Genomic DNA, 20,049 nt, shown 5'->3' on the forward strand with positions numbered 1-20,049 from the left:
AAATGGTCAGGCAGGTGTGTTATTAAAAAAACAAAAAACAAAAAACAACCCAGCCATTGAGACCTCATTGTTGACCTACTGAATCTCCATCTCTCAGGGTGGGACCAGGAAGCTGCATTTATTTTTTCAACCAACAGGTCTAGATAATTCCAATAAGCACTATCCTATAAGAACCTAACAGAGAAGTAGTAATAAAACAATGTTGACCTAAACCACAGAAGGAAAACCCAAATTTGAAACAGAAAGGAAGGAAGGAGGTATAGGTTACAGGAAAACAGCAACTCTGTCCCTTGTTACTTTAGCTAAAGTTTTCAGAAGACCTTATGATGATCAAAGGCTAATCAATATCCACCACTCAATGTGAGGGTTTTTATCTATGGATACATGAAGTATAAATTGAGTGCCTATTATGCTTATGGTGATGCCCTATAAAATGCACAATTTTGAGTTTGGACCTTCTCAAGAATTCCTTGGTCATTGTCCAAAATGTTCTCAACCAAAGCAAACCAGAACATTCCTACTACTGTTACAAATCGATGCCAGGACTGAGGACCTGACCCAGAACCCAGGCTCCACTGCCTAAAATGGACATGTCATGCAAAGGGCCTGGCAGTGTACTCCCAACGTCACAGGGGACAGGCAGAAACTACCAGCAGAAGGGCCAGCAAGTACACGTGTCTCCCCACCTGTTGCTCTAAGACCAGTGGGAGAATAGACTCACAGGTGGGTACAAGCAGCCTGGGCCTGGCACCTGTGTACACAGAGCTGTTAGGAATGCCAGCTGCTAAACTTGGTCAACACTTGGTGGGAAGCTGGGGTTGGCGGTAGCCCCTCCCACGCAGGGGAAGAAAAAGTGACTTGTGCTGTGGAAAGCAGAGTTGAGGTGTTGCCCCCCTCCCTGATGGCTGGGCTCAGCCTCTGCTCCCAGCTCTCTTACCACTGGACGCATGGGAAGACTCAACTCGACCTTCCTACTTTGGGGCGTTCATTGGTCAGGGACTCTCTCCACAGAGCCCAGTCTAATAAACCAACTCTTCTAGAATGCTGTGTCAATAAGCAATCATTCTAGGTCAAGGTTAGAGCCATGTGCAGAAGAGCTTACACACACACGCTTATGTATTTAATATAGAACCGTGTTGTTTTCCTCAACCTCTACTTTGTGGCTGTTGGGTTTTGAATAAACGAGATTGAGGGGAGACTCAGCCTTCTATGGTGCCAGCTTACGAAGTGGTGATAGTTTTTCCATCAACAGGAAGAAGCACGAACCCAAGGTCAAGCAACTAAAAGAAGAATCCTGTTCTACCCTTGAATGCACCCAGCCTCAGGGCAGTAGGCAAATGACTTTGCTGGCTCTTACTGCTCAGTTTCCTCCTCTGGCAATGGGGATGACGGGATGCTGATAACCATTAATTAATGTTTGGGAAGCCTTTTGAGTCCTTCTGATGAAAGGGACAGAGCATTTTCCTCAGCACGGGTAAACAAACACTTGGTACCAAGCCAGCTCCGGCATGCCGAGTTAATTACCTGCAAGACTTGAAACTGTTGTCTCAAATCTGTTCCCCACTTTCCCGCCCCGGGCAGATTAGCACCTGTTGTGTTTTATCATGAATCACCAAGAGAAGTGGGCAGACAGAAGGAGTCCAAAGACAGGGTTGTGGTTCATGGGGACTCGCGTTTTTCTGAGATAACTACACAAAGACCCACAAAATATCCACATTTCTAGTGTGTGAGTAGCAGGGGGTTATACAGGCACTGGTAAAACAGCAAAAGGAAAATATATTGTTTCAAATAACAAATGAAAACCAAGATGTCCGATCCCCCCCCAAAATAATATGTAGTTGTATACTCACCATTCTTTCACTTATCCCCAAGACTATTACGTTACTAGCTTTAAAACAGGTGTTAAAGACCAGCTAGGCATTTGATACAGAAAATACGACTTCACTTTGAGAGAACAGATTGTTCCTAAGGGACACTGCCCCCTTTCAGTTAGACTGTTCGAATATCCTCTGTGAGCCAGAGGACAGGCAACACCAGAAAGGGTGCTGTGAGACAAGAAAAGCCAACAAAAGCCAAGCAGAAATATATATATATTGTTTTCCCCAAAAAGTCTGGGATAATGGATCGGAAGCACAGGCATTATCCCTCAGACCTGCAGTAAACCAACCCATGGGAAACTCTCCCAGTTAAATTTGGTCAGAGAGCGCAATTCTAGCCAAAAACATTTTACCAAAGTGCTTACCAGCTCAAACAGGACCTTGGCTTCGCCAGACGAAAGGAGGGCACAAATCTTCAAATCCTTTGGGGGTGGGGGTGGAGGTGGAGGGGCAGAGAAGCCTGGTGTGGACAAAAACAGCGGCAAACGTCCAAACGGAGAAACTCAAGCAACCCACAGCCTAGAGCAGTGGTTTTTAAAGCTTGTGGACCCAGAAGACAAAATCAATATCACCTGAAACTTGCTAGGAATGCATGCAATCAGGTCCCACCCAGACCTGCTAAATCAGAAACTCTAAGGAGTGAGGCCTCACCATTTGCATTAAGAAGCCTGACAGGTGATTCTGATCTGAAGTTGAAGTCTTCTTTTTATTTTAACCTGCTAATGCTTGAGAATCACAGATTAATAATTGCAAAATGGTCTCACCCTGAATGCACACGAAAACTATCACTTAGTGGATGTAAGTCCTAGGAAAGCTAATAAGGTTAGAAATGTAAGTCAAGAAATGTAAGGGGCTCCTGGGTGGCTCAGTCGGTTAAGCGTGGGACTTCGGCTCAGGTCATGATCTCACGGTTTTTGGATTCAAGCCCCGTGTTGGGCTCCGTGCTGAGTGCTTGGAGCCTGGAACTGGCTTCGGATTCTGTGTCTCCCTCTCTCTCTGCCCTTACCCCACTCACGTTTTGTCTGTCTGTCTGTCTTTCTCTCTCTCTCTCAAAAATAAATAAACATAAAAAATTTTTTAAAAAAAGAAAGAAAGAGAAGTAAGTGAAGCCAGCTGATTACTGAGTTCGGGGCTTGACATTTCCAGAGTATGTTTATTTGGTGCACGAAATTTATAGTAAAAAGAAAAGGGGGGTGCTTTTTGCATTCTTTCCTTGGCCTGTTAAAAATAAGTAAGGAAAATAAAAAGATGTTATCGGTTAAGACAAAAGTCCCTAACTGTCCACCAAGACACATTCTCTCCTGGCTTGGGCACACAACCAGTCTCCCAGCCTCCCTTGCAGCTAGGCGCGGCATGGGACTGAGCTTCCTCTCCGGGCACATTAGCAAAAGTGATGTGTGCCATGTCCGGATGTGGCCCATAGAAAAATAGCCAAGTGTGCTTTTCCACGCTCTTTCCCCATTCAGACGGCCGTTCTGGCAACACGCAGAATGATACACTCATGAAAGATACTAGAGTAGCCAGCAGCCTCCATTTGGGAATCACAGCATGAAGAAGAGGTTCCTGAGACCTGAATTCTCAGCCAGAACCTTATATGAGAAAGAGATCAACTCTTTTTGTTGTTGTTGTTGAAGGGACTGAATTTTGAACATCTATTTTATTTAATCTCGGTTTACCTACCCTAAATAATGCACTGGTGCTCAGGTCCATGATTCCCTCCAGCTGATACCAAACATGACCGTGTTCTCGTACCTTTATAAAGTATATTCCGAAAGTTTGATGCTTTTATACATCTTTCCCTGGAACACACACACATACAAAAGAAAAGGAGGAAGGAAGGAAGGAAAAAAGGAAGGAAGGAAGAGAAAACCAGTGAGGAGAGTTTAAATATTGCAGGACTCAACTTTAAATCCATGTATATTTGGGGCTCGTGGGTGGCTCAGTCAGGTACGCATCCGAGTTCAATCCCCACATTGGGCTCTGTGCTGTTGGTGCAGAGCCTGCTTGGGATTCTCTCTCTCTCAAAAAAAAAATTAATAAACAAATACATTTGAGAACCAAAATGTGCTTCCAGCAGTAAGCAAGACACTTTATGATCTGACCCTGATCCACCTTTCTATCCCATCAAGCCCCTGTCACCTTCAGGCACCAGGCAGAGATTTCTAGCTTCTTGGATTTGCAACTCTCCACTGGGCTGGGCCCGTGCCTTCTGTCGCCCTCCCTGTCAATCTGAGAAACTTCTTATGCTGAAAAACAGGGATCGAAAACATCACCACCTCCTCCTCAAGGCATTTCCAAACGCCTCTGGGCCCCTGGTTCCTTTGCTTCTGTGCTATCATCACACCGGGCACACACCTTCTCCTGAAAAGCTATTACCCTCAACTACAATTATTTCTAATTACTTTGTTTGTTTAGCTTTTTGTTCACCAAAAATGTTGTGAACTCCTGGAAAACCGAGTCCTTCCTTACTGGGCCTTAGTTAAGGGCTTGGCACTAGCTGCTCCTCTAACCTGGAGCATTCTTCCTGAGAGAGATGCATGTGCCTCACTCTGCCCTTCCTTCACATGTTGGCACAAATGTCAGCTTCTCCCTGGGGCCTCATCTGAGCTCCCCATTTAAAGGCGTGGACTGACCCTCCTCACTCCTTGAGCCCCTTGCCCAGGCCCCTCAACCTGTTGTTTCTCCCTTTCAATTAACACCTTTAAAAACACAATTGGGGGCGCCTGGGTGGCTCAGTCGGTTGAGCATCCAACTCTTGGCTTCAGCTCAGGTCATGGTCTCATGCATGGTTCATGAGTTCGAGCCCCATGTCAGGCGCTGTGCTGACCGGCGGAACCTGCTTGGGATTCTCACTTTCTCCCTCCCTCTCTCTCTGCTCCTACCCCACTCACACTCACTCTCTCAAAATAAATAAAATTTTTAAAAACCTAGCGTCATTTACTTATAAGTTACCTTGTTTATGGATTATGGATCGTCTCCCTATCTAAAATATAAGACTTTGTGACAGTAAAAACCTGTTACTGATAAATTATACGCACCTAGAACTGTGCCTGGCACAAAAGGGTATTCAGGAACTATCTGGTGACCGGGTGAATGAGTGAATGTTTACATTCCAAAGGGCCTAGAGGTTCGAGACCTATTGATTGATGAAGTGAATGAATAAATGTCTATTCTGGAGTTGTTTTCCTGCACAAGGAAGAAAGATAAATCATTATTGGTCAGAAACAGAACTAGACCCGTGTTTTATTTCCTTTCTCTTTTCCTTGAGAGAGGCATGGGCTAAGAGTGTGTACTCTTACGGATGGAACTAGGTTCAAATCCCAGCAGGGACCCTTTGGTGCTATTTAGCCTCCCATGATCCTGAGTCCCTGCATGTACAGTGGGTTCAGGAATAGTATCTACCTCTTAGGGCTGTCATTCGGAATCAAGAGATTATACCACAGAAGCGCTGAACCACAGCAGATGGCTGTGCTCTGTCGGGGGTCGGGAGGGTGCCTGGGTGGCTCAGTGGGGTAAGCATCTGACTCTTGATCTCAGCTCAGGGCTGGATCTCAGGGTCTTGAGTTCAAGCCCTATACTGACCTTAAAAAAAATAATCAATCAATCTAACAAACCAACAAAGTACTCTTGACTGGAAAGACTGTGCAGAAAGTGCAGTGTGGTTAGTAGCTACTGCTGTCGCCTGCTCAGTAATGAGGACTTCTTCTACACCCTTGACTCCCCAGGAGCCATCATGGAGAAGCAGAAGCCGGAGACGAGGTTGCAGAGGCTTGCTCCCTGTTCCTCCAAGTTGGACTTGTATCTCTAGGGATGACTCAGCACCCAGACACATTGGCCGGCCAAGAAGGAGGCACACATTTCTTTACCATCAACTTCCCTGATGCCTCTCTTTCCTTCCATCTAATATACTACATCCCAAATAACATTAAAAAAAAAGAAAAAAAAAAACCTATGTCATATGCTTTCCTTCCAATGCACCCCATTAGGCTACAATTCTCTACTTTTACTCCAGCTGTGATTTTTTTTATTCCTTCTTTCTTTTACTGATTCCTTTAGGTAACCATTCAACAGTATGTAGAGACGCTGACCTCTGTGCTAAGTGCTGGGTATATATCAGTGGGTAAATCGGCCAAGGCACCTGCCACTAGAGTTTACAACCTAATGGCAGAGCAGGCAAAAAACAAGCATATAAATAGAGAGTCACAAGCTGTGATAGATGCTCTAAAGGATATGAGCAAGGCGTGGTGAGAGATAATGACAGACGGTGAGGTTAGGCCTAATTAAAGCAGGGTGGAGGGAGGGAAGCTACCTTTAATAGCAAGAAACGTAGCATATAATCTATGGCTAGATTCGCAGTTGGCTATTTCATACCAGTCTCTCTGCTTCTCCATCACACTGCAATCTTTTCAATGGCGACATGAGATCTTTCTTTTTTTTTTTTAAGTTGATGTATTTATTTTAAGGGAGAGGGTGCACAAGCAGGGGAGGGGCAGAGAGAGAAGGAGAGAGAGAATCCCAAGCAGGCTCTGTGCTGTCAGCACAGACTACAACATACTGTGCTGGGCTTGATCTCACAAACCATGAGATCATGACTTGGGCCAAAATCAAGAGAAGGATATTTAATATACTGAGCCCCCCAGACCCCCTGGTGACAAAGGATCATAAATTACATATATAAGCTCTACAGCCGCCTGGCCTGGCGTGCACGTATCTTAGGCTACACAGGGTTTACCTTGTTGGCTCTTACTGACCGTCGATGTGTTCAGGTGAGAATGGGAAAATGGGATTCCTAACAGCTGTAATTTTATGAATGCTACAAATTTTTAAGTAGGATATCACAGGGGCGCCTGGGTGGCTCAGTCGGTTAAGCGGCTGACTTCAGCACTGGTTATGATCTCACAGTTCGTGGGTTCAAGCCCTGCGTCGGGCTCTATGCTGACAGCTCAGAGCCTGGAGCCTGCTTCTGATCCTGTGTCTCCCTCTCTCTCTGACCCTTCCCCCCTCATGCTCTATGTCTCTCTCTCTCAAAAATAAATAAACATTAAAAAATACATAAATAAATAAATAAATAGGATATCACATCTGATGGAGTTTCTTCAAAACCTCTCTGTTACCTCTGTTATTATAAACTAATTTTGCTTCTCCTACTGAATTTAAAATCATCATTCCTCATACTTTTCTGATTGTGGTTAGTTATTAAGAAGAGTATTACATAGATCAAACCATCAGGAATAGACTCCAAAAGAAATAGAAACCTTACATGCTTTGAGGAAACTGATCTTAAATGCAGCTGACATAATAAAATAAAGCACTTTTCTGTGACTATTGTTATTTTTTATAACAGATAGACTTGCATTTATAATTGATGCTTTATGAAAAGAGACAGGGATCTTGGCACAGTTTGACCATGTTTTCTGGATGAGCTTACATAAAAAGAAAAGAAAAGAACAAAGCCCTAGAAATATTACAATATGAACCACTGGCATATTCCTTTTTCCCCCCTCTCCTGAGAATAAAGGCAAAGACAATCAAGATCCGCTGGAAACGAGAGCCGCCTCACCCTGTTCATTCATGAGTTTTCAGCTGTAATTAAACATCTAATGCTCCAGATGGCTAAGTATTCAAAATTAGTACATTTCCGCTCCGCTGAAACAGTTTATTTTTGAATGTTCAAAATACTATCCAGTGACGCTTCACAAGTGAGCTAGGGAACCTCCCATGACTCTGACAGGTAAATATTAGAAGAGATGCCTCATGGACAAGGTCATGATTCAATAATACTTTTTTGCATCTTCTGTTCTTCTATTGACCTATATTAGGAGGATTGTTAAAAATGACATGTTTCATGTACTTGTCTTGGCATGTGATGCCCTTCTTGCTGTAGGATAGAATCCTTCCTCTTTGCTGGGGGAGAATGCAACCCCGTGGTCTCTAGGAGTAGAGTGTACCTCTTTGCCTCTTGACTTCGGGGCTGGCTTTGTGATTTGTTTTGGCCATTGGCTGTGGGCGGATGTGACAGCATGCCAGGGCTAGGCCTAGGCTTCTAGAGCATCATGATTCTCTGAAGACACTCCCATGCCTCTACAATGGCCATGAAAAGGGTCTCTCACTTCATAGCAGATACCCCTCTACCCCATGCCCAAATTCAATACATGTGCCACAAAACTGAGCCCAAGCCATATCAAAAGGTCAAGTTCAGCTGGACCCTCAGCTTGGAGCACAGCTGCCTAGCTGAGCTCAACCCATGTCAACAGACCCCCCCGGTCGGACAGCAGAGACATGAGGAAGAAGAAATCATTGTTCGGTCACTGAGTTTTGGGGTTGTTTGTCAGGCAGCAGAGGGTAACTGATACACTATGTCAATGCCCCGTTCTCTGAGGCTGTTGGGGGAAGGAAGCTGGAGGGACAGAAACTGTAGGCTACCTAAAGAAAATATCAAAAACTATTATTTGAGGCATATTTGTGTTGCACATACCCCCAACCAATTTTACACTTCAGGTCCATAAAAATATGTTATTCCTCTTCAACACACCAACAGTAACCACTCAAAATTCTGAAGACCTGACTTTATTAAAAATCCTTTGGGGTGAAAGATTCAGTACAACTATGTTCTTGAACAAAGACCCACAGTTCAACATTTGTCTCTTCCCTACAAATTCACTTCAGGGCCCAAACTGAAGAGAGAGACTTTAAAATTTTTCTGGTAAATGAAAATTTGAGGATGCATGTAAGCACCGTGGCTGCTTCATCAAGGATTTGTTTATTAGATTGTATGCCATGTTTCTACTGGGCACTTCTCCTAAATGACTTCATTGAGTATTTAGAACAACACTGCAAGGTAGTTAGTGTGAATTAGTCAATGGATTCAGAAACGTTACATAATATATTCAAGGCAACAGAGCTAGGTGGTAAGGATTCACGCCAGGAGAATCTGATCCCCAATTTTTACCCCAATATATATATTAATATATATATCGGTGCTTTGGTGGCTCAGTCAGTTAAGCATCCTACTCTTGGTTTCAGCTCAGGTCATGATCTCTCAGTTTGTGAGTTCAAGCTGCACATCAGGCTCTGTGCTGACACTGTGGAATCTGCTTGGGATTCTCTCTCTCTCTCTCTCTCTCTCTCTCTCTCTCTCTCTGCTGCCCCCCTTCTCTGCCTGTTCCCTGCTCATGCACTCTCTCCCTCAAAAACAAATAAATAAATAATTTTAAAAAAGAGTAAACCTAAATCTCTTCTTTTCTGCCTCAACTCAGTCCCCAGTACCCCACAGATATATAAACACTGCCCCAGCCTCTTACTCCATTATATTACAACCTAATTTAAAATTCCTTTTCTTTACTGACAATATCTTACCTTGAACCTGCACATTGCTTCTTTCTCTGTCCATTTATTTCAAGCTGATGATTTTTCTACCTCTCTGTTTACATCAAGGAAATGTATTTCCCTGAATGCTTGCAGCTGGCCCTTCATCTTATCAACCATCATGGTGGCCTGTAAAACCGATACATGGGAATCCAGAGTAGAAACCACTATGGAGGTACAACTAGCAAAGAACCGTGTGCCATGGAAGCAAATAGAAAGAAAGGGAAAGTGAGAAATGGAGTAAGTGAGATTAGGAATCCAGCTGCCCCTTTGGTTTCAGAATAAAAGGCAAACTAGACATTAGGACAGGAAAGGACATGGAAGGCAGTTAGAAAAGCAGAATTAATGTAGGGATTCTTATATGGAAAGGAGGGGCTGGCTTGTAGAATTAGGTGAAGAGCAAAGGAAAGATATGGATGTTGGGAAGAATTACGTGGGGTCCAAGTGCACAGTGGAAGAGAATCGTGGACGGAGACTGAACAATGTCTGTGGCAATTACACATAGGAACGATGGGAAGAAAAGGTGGACAAGAACTGAGGATTATATTACTTAGTCACTTTTAATAATATGTAGATTCTCTTGTTCATCCACCTCTGGGGACTCAACTACTCTGTGTGTCTACAGATTCTCACTCTCACTGCCTCATCCTGCAGCGATGTGGGTGTCTCTCTGGGTGACCTACATCTGTGGTCACTGCAAAGGGTGGTCAGCAGGACCGACCTCTTGGATTAGAGGTGAGGACCGGAGGGTAGCAGACACTCATTGATCTGCCTGATACTGGAATGGAGAACCACAGTGGACATTCTCCAGGACAGAAAACAAGGTAGATACTTAGGGTAAGGAAGCAAGGATAGAAGAAACACTGGAAATTACAGATTATTAAAAGTACTGCATTCGCCTATATGTAGCCAAGCACCTTCATTGTATTGATAGGAAAGGATAAAAGGGGAGTGAATGCTACATGTCAAACACCGCTTTCAAATGCTATTTTTGAAAGAAGAGCTTGAGACCCCTGAAGTAAACCCACGAAAGACCCACATCTACCGTTCTTCACATGGTAGCAGCCAACAATTTTAATTACAGTATGTCAGATTTGATGTGGTTTCCTAATAAAGCAGTGTCTTGCTTAGAGCGGCTGTATATTAAATCCATTAAATATGTGAAAACACTGTGCATTTGGGAAAAATTAATTTGAAATTTGTCATGTCGCTTTCCTCTGTTTTGACTTTGGCTACTCATTTACATTTAGAAATAGCGTGTCAAGGATGGGTGAGTTCTTACAGTGTTCAGATAATTTAATCTGCAACTCTGTTTTAAAAGTAAGATAATCGTCATCCGTGTGATTAACAGACCGCTGACTTGAATGCAAACACTTTGGGACAAGTCACCAATCAATCTCACAAAAATGACGCAGGGGAGTCGGATTATTTTCTCTTTGGAAATAACACCTATTCTACCCCAACACAATCCCTTGTTTGGCCCTGAATTCTGAAGTGCATAAGTATATTGTTTTTGCTGTGAGCTGCTGCAAATCTTCCCTGGGAGCGAGAAGGGTATAAATCCATAAATAGAGTCAACGTGAGTCATGTATTAGTCAATAGGGAAATTGTCAAAGGGTTTTGCTTATCTATATGGCCAGAACAGTCCTTCTGGTTAGGCTCTGGGACGGAGTACAATACCACCCCCTACTTCCCAGTGGGCGAGGCTATGGAGAAGTTAGAACACCTGGTAGCTACCCAATCTAAAAGAAAAACAAGCCGGTCACGCCTTTCCAATTTTGACTCACAAAACCCAAAGACTGGCGTCGGCTTCCTGGGTCCTCCAGATCTACTCTTCCAGCTGACGCCAGAACACCCTAGATTGTGTACTCAGTCTCTAGGTGAGCAGATGACAGACACCCTGAACCCAACTAATGACAGTGTCTCCTGTCACTCTCTGGCTCAGATCTTCACAAGATTTTTCAGAGTAATGGGTCAAAACATCCCGCCCCTTCGTTGTCATCCATTGGTGGGGCAGGTCAAATTTCTTTTACAAACTACAACCCAATGATGCATGTTGTCGGCTCTCAGAAACTTCCTGCCTTAAGACAAGTTCTGGCAGAAAAGAAATCTTCTTCCAGTAGTTAATACGCCGTTAACTAACCTTACTTTACTGATTCATGCATCTCAGCCTTTTTTGTTGTTCTTCTGTTTTTCTCTTATTTTATCTTGGAACAAAACTACACAAAGCACACTAAAACAGAAAGCTCCTATAAATAATCTGTGGTCATTTTTTCAGCCCCTAGTTAAAGGATTAAAGGCTTTCTTCTCTTCAGACCTTGGCCTCGGAATAAAAGACCATTTTAATCGGAGCCTTTAGAGCTAGCTGCTCTGTTAACATAGCAGTTGCTAGCCACATGTGCTACTGAACACTTACTATATGGTCAGTGTGGGCGTGCCTGGGGGGGTCAGTCAGTTAAGCATCTGACTTTGGCTCAGGTCATGATCTCATGGTCCATGAGTTCGAGCCCCGCGTCAGGCTTGTGCTCAGAGCTCAGAGCATGGGACATGTTTCAAATTCTGTATCTCTCTCTCTCTCTCTCTCTCTCTCTCTCTCTCTCTCTCTCTTTCTCCCCACCTCCCCCACTCATGTTCTGTCTCCCTCTCTCTCAAAAAAAACAAAATATCAACAACAACAAAACAATATGGTCAGTGTGGTGGAGAACCGAATGTTTCATTTTTTTAATGTTAAATCATTTAAATTTTCAAATTAAAACAGTGTAAACTATGTCTCCATTAAATACTACTTTCTTGTTTTAGCAGATTACATTTTACTTCTACCATGGCATTGTGTAAGATATAATTACTGCATTATAGTGTCGTTCTGGCCCTCGCGACATTTCTTGAGCATGCATAAATGCGTGACCAATCTGCTATGTGCCAATACTCGAGTCAGTGTGAATGATCTTTTTTGTGCACAGAGGTAACATAGCAATGTGTTCATTTACATATTTTATATACACAGAAGTTAGAGTGATACTTCACAGAAGTCATACTTGAAAACTAAATTGAAATACTTATTTTATAATTTTTTAATATTTATTTTTGAGAGACAGCACGCACGCGTGCACACGTGCACACACACACACGCAAAGGAAAGGGAGTGTGGGAAGAAACACAGGATTCACATCAGGCTCTGCACTGACAACAGACAGCCTTGATATGGGGCTCGAACCCATGAACTGTGAGATCATGACCTGAGCCGAAGTTGGACACTTAACCAACTGAGCCACCCAGGTGCCCTGAAATACTTATTTTAACCTAACAGATTTAAATTCTATTTCTACTATGAAAAGTATGGAAAGTGTTTTAAAATTTAAGACAAAGGCGCACTACTTATGCAGAATCAAGTGGAAATTAGAAGCTAGTGTTATAACCATAACAGTAATGGAGAAAAGAAGGAAACTGAGAGAAAATGTCAGAATTTTCACAAAGAATGACAGATGCAGTTTGCTGGGCCAGAACAGAAGACAAAAGCTGTTTCTTTTTTGTAAAAAAAAATCATACAAAATTAAGCAAAGTTGAGACATTCTCAGCAAATACATTATGAATGTGGTAACACACTTAAACAGTCGAAAGCGTCCAGTGGAATCAGTCTACTGAAATCAGATATAATGCCCAATAAAACCTTAAATAATCTTTCTGTGAGATCCGACTATGTAACTCTGGCCAACCGTCTATTGCTTTAGATCCTTCCACAAAATAGAAGCCCATGTTTATTTACTTTTTTAGAAAGCTATTTTTAGATGGAGACACGATAAAATTCCATTTTTGAAATTTTATTAGACATTTCAATAGGAAAAAATTTAAAGATGTTTTAAGATCTTTAATTAATCTACCAAACGGTTTCATATAAAATCCAAGATCTTAGAATATTAAATATTAATTGATTAAAAATTTGAAGGAGCACCTGGGTGGCTCCGTTGGGTGAGCATCTGACTTCCATTCGGGGCATGGTTTCGTAGTTCACTTGTACAAACCCCGCATGGGGCTGGCTACTGTCAGCACAGAGCCTGCTTTGGATCCTCTCTCTGCCCGCCCCTCCTCTCTCTCTTTCTCTCAAAAATAAACATTTAAACTTATAAAACAGGGGCGCCTGGGTGGCTCAGTCGGTTAAGCGTCTGGCTTCAGCTCAGGTCATGATCTCACGGCTCGTGGGTTCAAGCCCTGCCATTGGGCTCTGTGCTGACAGCTGGGAGCCTGGAGCCTGCTTCGGATTCTGTGTCTCCCTCTCTTTCTGACTCTCCCCTGCTCACGCTGTCTCTCTCTGTCTCTCAAAAATAAATAAAAAACATTTAAAAAAATTTTTTTTAATAAAATAAACCTATAAAACAATTTGGAAACATTGTAAATATTTTTTGTTAGTTTGAGTTGAGCTGTGCGATAAAGTCACTGCCTGATACTTTGCTTACCTTCTGTTTCAAAAAACTTCCAAAATTACATAGAAATGTTGTCAATTCTCAGCATTAAAAACCAAATTCATGGCATAAGTATTTCTTAATCTGCTAAATCCAAGAATTTTAGCTAGATATAGGAAACACTTAGGCCCTATTATGAAGCCATTGTTCTAGGCATACTAGGGCCCCCCAAAAATCTGGATTTATTGGAATTTTAAAACAAGAGAGTGATGTTTTCTTTGTTGTTTTATACAATATGTATGATACACATCGATGGTATCTGTGACCAGTTCTTGGAAGCAGACTCCATGAAAATCGTCAAAATCATTGTGTACAAACCAAGTGCTATAAAACATCATCCGTTTGTGAAACTTTTCAGGGAAGACAATTTAATGATCTTATATTCTTTGCAAATGCTTGAACTGCAGAAGGGTTTGACAAAGATTTACTATAAACTCTAGCTCAAGATTTTCTTAAAACAAAAGAAATGCTTGCCAAATATTCAATAACCAAAGACAGAAAAAACGGCAGTATGATTCGTGTCACGAAAAATGACAGTGTGATTTATGTTTTCTCACTGATGTGACACTGCATATAAATGAGCTACATCTGATGCTCCAAAGAAAGTAAAAACTTAGTTGTGGCCCAGCAATATCATATAGGAATTTATGTTGAAATAGAAATTTTTCTTGATAAAATTCAGTATTGAGTGTTTTGCCATTATTTCTAGTATGACTATATCAAAGATTTTGTTTTAATATTTTTTCAATGTTTTTATTAATTTTTGAGAGAGAGAGAGAGAGAGCATGAGCGTAGGAGGGGCAGAAAGAAGGGAGGACATAGAGTCTGAAGCAAGCTCCGCACCGACAGCAGCAAGCATGTCATAGGGCTTGAACTTGCAAACCACGAGCCCATGACCTGAGCCGAAGTCGGATGCTCAGCCGACTGAGCCACCCAGGCGCCCCAATATGTCAAATATTTTCATTAGAACAAACACATTTTTATAAATTGCTGTCAAAACCAAAAGAAAAACATGAACAATGCTTTGTTCATTTTGATAAATTACAAGGGGCTTTTCATTTTATGCAATACCACTTTGAATTTGATGGCAGTAATAATGAGTTAACACAAGAGTCAGTGAATTCACTTAGCTCAGTTTTAAAGCTGTATCAAATCAGTTCTTCCAAAACGATCAACCAATTTGTCAAATGGATGCAACTATTAAAGGAAAATGACTTTTTACTGACCACTTCTGTTACTGGAAACACTTTTAGGTATGAGTTAAAATTACTCACGTGCGTGAACTTCCTTTGTTCAATGGCAAATTTGACAAAATCTAAATATAGACCGAGCATTCCTGATGAAAATGTAAGATCCCAATTGAGATGTGGTATGTGTAAATTACATGCCAGATTTTGAAGATGTTCTAAGAAAACAAAATGAAAAACATCTCATAAATAACATTTTATCTGGACTCTATTTGAAATGGTAATAGCCTTGATCTATGGGGTTACACAAAATATATATCTACAGTATTTTTATTAGGCATGAGTTCATACTGATCTAAATAAATGATGCTCTTATTTATCTTCAGTAACTAAATAAATGGAGAATAGATAAATCTCCCACACAGAATTCCAAATGATTGATGGAATCATAAATGGATTCCATCAAGGAGGTCGAACATAAGTATCCTACCCCTTAAGTCTTCCTTCCAAGAAGTACGATATGGAAAGATCTGAGGAAGTAACTTTGCCGGAGATGCCTGGAAAACACCACCTCAGGTGACCAAGGTTAAGTCTATGGTGAGCCCTGCTGACAGCATGTAGCTTTGATAGGAAGTGATGAGCCTGGAAACATACTTCAGGGCTCATCTTCCTAGACATCCCCAACCTCTATGATACGTATGCCCATCAACACTAACACCAAGGAATTCACTCAATTCTCATACCACTTCCCTGGAGATAGCATCAGATCGCACAGAACAAGGTCTCTGTCCTCCAAGACTGACCTCTCCCCTGCCCCACTTTAGACCCAATCCCACACCCTGGCTGTCACCTGTGCTCTGGACCAATGAGCCCCAGATCCCCTTCTTACGTTCTATTCATTTGGTAGAGTGGCGCAGAGCATTCAGAGAAATACCTTACGTACTAGATTACCTGTTTATTACAAAGTATATTAGTGGACCGGAATGAACAGCCAGATGCCTCTGTCCCCAGGGAGTCTGGGGGTCTGCACATGGAGGCGTTCTGGTTCACCATCATGAAAGCTCTCTGAATCACATCCTTTTGGGTTTTTATGGAGGCTCATTACATAGGTATGATCAAGTTATTGGACATTAGCCATTAATTCAACCTCCAACCCTTTTCTCCTCCCTCAGAGGTCAGGGGTCGGGGGGACTGAAAGGTCCAAGCCTTCAATCACATAACTAGTTCCCCTGGCAACCAGCCTCCATCCTTAGGAGTTTTCCAGAACTTGCCTCATTAACATAAACTCAGTGTGGTTGAAAGTTTTGTTTTGTTTTGTTTTGTTTTTAAAGAATATCAAGACACCTTTATGGCTGTCCTCACTTAGGAAATTCTAAGGGTTTTAGGGGCTCCGTAAAGCCAGTCATGAAGGCCAAATATGCATCTTACCATAAATTATAACATTACAACCCTGGTATAATCACGAGAAAAACACCAAAGTCCTATTCAAGAACCTTCTACAAAATCCTGACCGTTATCCTCCAAACTATCAAAATCATCAAAGCAAAAAGCCTTAGAAACCATCACAGTGAAAAGAAGCTAAAAAGATATGGTGGATATCCTGGATGCGGTCCTGGAACCAAAAAGAAGCTGAGGTAAAAAGAAAGGAACTCTGCATACAGTAAGGATGTTAAAAATATGTATCATTATGGACTGATTCATTGTCACAGAGATACTACACTACGGTTGAGATGGTAGGCATGAGGGAAACTAGGTACGGCATACACAGCAGTCTCTCTACTTCATTCACAACTTTTCTGTAAATCAAAAGCTATACTAAAATAAAAATGTGGGGCTCAGTCGGTTGAGTGTCTGACTCTTGATTTCAGCTAGGATCAGGATCCCAAGGTCGTGGGATCGAGCCCCACATCAGGCCCCGTGTCAGGCTCTGCATTGAGAGTGAAGCCTGCTTGGGATTTTCTGTCTCTCTCTTTCTCTCTCTCTCTCCCCCACCCCCCCGACCTCCCTCTCTCTCTTCCCCTCCCTCTCCCTTTCTGCCCCTCTCCCTCACTTGCATGCTCTAAAATTTAAAAAAAAAATAAGAATAAAATGAAATTAAAATACTATCACAAGAATTTAATTTCACTTGGGGTTTTTCCCCATTTTTTTAATGCAGCTAATAAAAATTTTTAAATTTCACCTATGGCTCACATGATGATCCCATTATAAAGAACAGCACTAGAGGGCCGCCTGGGTGGCTCAGTCAGTTAAGCGTCCAACTTTAGCTCAGATCATGATCTCATGGTTTGTGAGTTCGAGCCCCAGGTCAGGCTCTGTGCTGACAGCTGAGTCTGGAGCCTGCTTCAGATTTTGTGCCTCCCTCTCCCTCTCCTTCTAACTGGCTCACAGTCTGTCTTTCTCTCTCTCTCTTTCTCTTTCTCAAAAAATAAATATTAAAAATTAAAAAAACAAACTGCTAGAGAATGGGGTTGCCTTGGAGCAAATAGCAGTGAACCTGTCGTCCAGAAAATTCTGCCTGTAAGTCTGCCTGTGACACCTACCACACGTACTGCACTCCCTCTTAGCCTGAGGTCCTCAAACGTGCGATGAGAATGAAAAGGTTGTTGCAAAGATCACATGAGATGGTTCATTTGAAGGATGCTAGCGTAGTTCCCGGACAATAAGGAACGAACATTTGTTGACTGCTAACACGTGCTGGTTTCTTGCTCTTGCAAAAGGAGGTAAATCATTGCAGTGCAGTTCAAAGCCCTGGGGAATTGCAGAAAAAGGAATGCTTACACATTGGGAAGGTTTCCCGGAGAGAACAGCATGTGACCTGGATCTCTGAAGACTGACTACATGCCCAGAAAAACTGTTGATTCCCATATGGATATCTCCAGGCTCGATGTTAAACACGCAATATAGATTTATGTCCTTCTCCCGTTCTTAGTGCTCTGCTCTCATTCTCTTGGTCACTACTTTCTTTGTTGCCAAGCTGCCATGTTCTCCTCGGGTATGTCCTAACTTAGACAATATAAAAGTGGCACTCTAAAATTTCCACATTTGGGGCGCCTGGGTGGCACAGTCAGTTGGGCGTCCGGATTCAGCTCAGGTCATGATCTCACGGTTCGTGGGTTCAAGCCCCGCATCAGGCTCTGTGCTGACAGCTCAGAGCCTGGAGCCTGCTTCAGATTCTGTGTCTCCCTCTCTCTCTGACCTTCCCCTGCTCATGCTGTCTCTCTGTCTCTCAGAAATAAATAAAAGACATTAAAAAAATAATAAAATAAAATTTCCACATTTGGGGCACTTGGGTGACTCAGTTGATTCAGTGTCCAGCTTTGGCTCAGGTCATGACTCATAGTCCATGAGTTCGAGCCCTATGTCAGGCTCTGTGCTGACAGAGCATGGAGCCTGCTTCGGATTCTGCGTCTCCCTCTCTCTCTGCCCTTCCCATGCTTGCTCTCTCTCTCTCTCAAAATTAATAAACATTAATTTTTTTAATTTCCACATTTTTTATTTCATTAATTTATAGTTATCATATACATCAATTTATCTCTGCTTAGAGCTTAAAGGAGTATTTTTTGTATTGAAGTATAGTTATAGCATCCTAGTATACTACATATAAATACATACACTATATATACACTATATATATGTATACAGTGTACTAGTATTAGTATACCGTATATAATATACTAGCACTGGTATACTATATTAGTATCAATGTAACTGTATTAGGTACATTAGCGAATTTAACATTACAATGTTTCATTAGTTTCAGGTGTAGGACTTAGCGAGCTCATAACCCTTCACTGATGCTACATTCACCCCAAGCGTAGCCACCATCTGTCCCCATTACAATGTTATGATGATACCATTGCCTACATCCCCTCTGCTGATTTTAACGCATCGGAATAAAGGGCCTTAGTCACCCTACACTACCTAATCGATTGACACAGCACTTAGGTAGTTCAAATGCAGCTGGAGCGCTAAGAAAAATGGCCCGTGGTCCGCTTCCCAGCGGGAGATGGGCAATTAATTCCATCTCCGGCACAAGCCCTCAGGGATGACAATCTCCACGGCTTTCAAGCCACCCATCCATCTTGTATCTACCCGTCATCCTCTCTCTTCACCAGTATTGTCTGGGTGCTTACCATGCATCACGTACCGATGACACGGTCTTCTGAATGAATGTGTTCTCGTGTCTTTTTCATATGTGTCTGTCATGTTTTCCGAGGAAGATGGAAACAACGTCAAGACTCAATTTATGGTTTCCTCTCTCTTCTGCAATCGTCTTACTTTCTTGTGCTCCTACCCACTTCCATCCTGCTCTGCACACACACCTACCTCCATCACTACAGATGGACATACTGTCAGGAAGCAAGATTTCCTGTCCCCTTCCGGTGGTCCTTCAAGCTGGACTAAGAATCAAATTGGCTCCAGGCAGATTAACAGGAGAAAATCAAACTTAACTGCGTAAGTAATGGGGAAGCCACACAAACACGGAAACGCCAGACACCGTCAGGCAAAATGAGATACATATGTCATCCTGAACCAAGGAGCACGGGGCGGGGGTCCGAGACTTCACAGGAAGCGAACGCACTTTGCAGGAGAGGAAGAAGAGCAGATGTCCAGGGTAATGAGCTTTGTCCTGCCAGACCGCTGGGACACTCGGATAAAATTTATCTCTGATCATGACCTGCATGCAGGGAAAGAACCCCAATCTAGATGCTTCTATGGAGTTAAGGGAGGGACTGAGGTTTCCCTTGAGTTTGCAGGGTCTCGATTACTTTAGCTTAAGATAATCCTCATGCTCTCTATCTTGGGGCGGCCTGCCCTCAGCCCCTAGGACACCGACCATGCTTTCCTACCTATGGTGGGGGTGGGGGCGGGGGCAGAGATGCCCTTTCAAGGGCATTGCATATAAAGGAGAAAAGCAGTGAAGTATATGACCACCTTATTTTATTTCTAAAGGTGAAGTATCTGGCCCTGGACTACAACTTGGGCAGTGTTCTTACCATGAAATCCGCTTTTCGGTGATTGTGATTCAATTCAGGTTTATCTCTTGGCCAATTATCCTCTTTGATAAGTCACCAAAAGTTGCTTTGAAATATCAGCAGCCCCTGACCTTACCAGTTCTGGGGGAAAGAAGCACATTCCCGGTCACAGGAACTGAGGATAGGG

General features: G+C 42.6%; 1 long non-coding RNA gene across 1 annotated transcript in view; it reads right to left on the reverse strand.

The window, feature by feature from the left end:
- LOC115294064 overlaps positions 1–15,022 on the reverse strand; it is a 263,626-nt gene extending 248,604 nt beyond the window's left edge. Inside the window, exon 1 of the long non-coding RNA XR_003909714.1 lies at positions 14,974–15,022. This is a non-coding gene — a long non-coding RNA (uncharacterized LOC115294064). The remainder of the gene's footprint in view (positions 1–14,973) is intronic.
- Positions 15,023–20,049: the final 5,027 nt, after the last annotated feature.

This window comes from Suricata suricatta, chromosome 6 (genome assembly GCF_006229205.1).
Source record: "Suricata suricatta isolate VVHF042 chromosome 6, meerkat_22Aug2017_6uvM2_HiC, whole genome shotgun sequence".
Lineage (NCBI taxonomy): Eukaryota > Metazoa > Chordata > Mammalia > Carnivora > Herpestidae > Suricata > Suricata suricatta.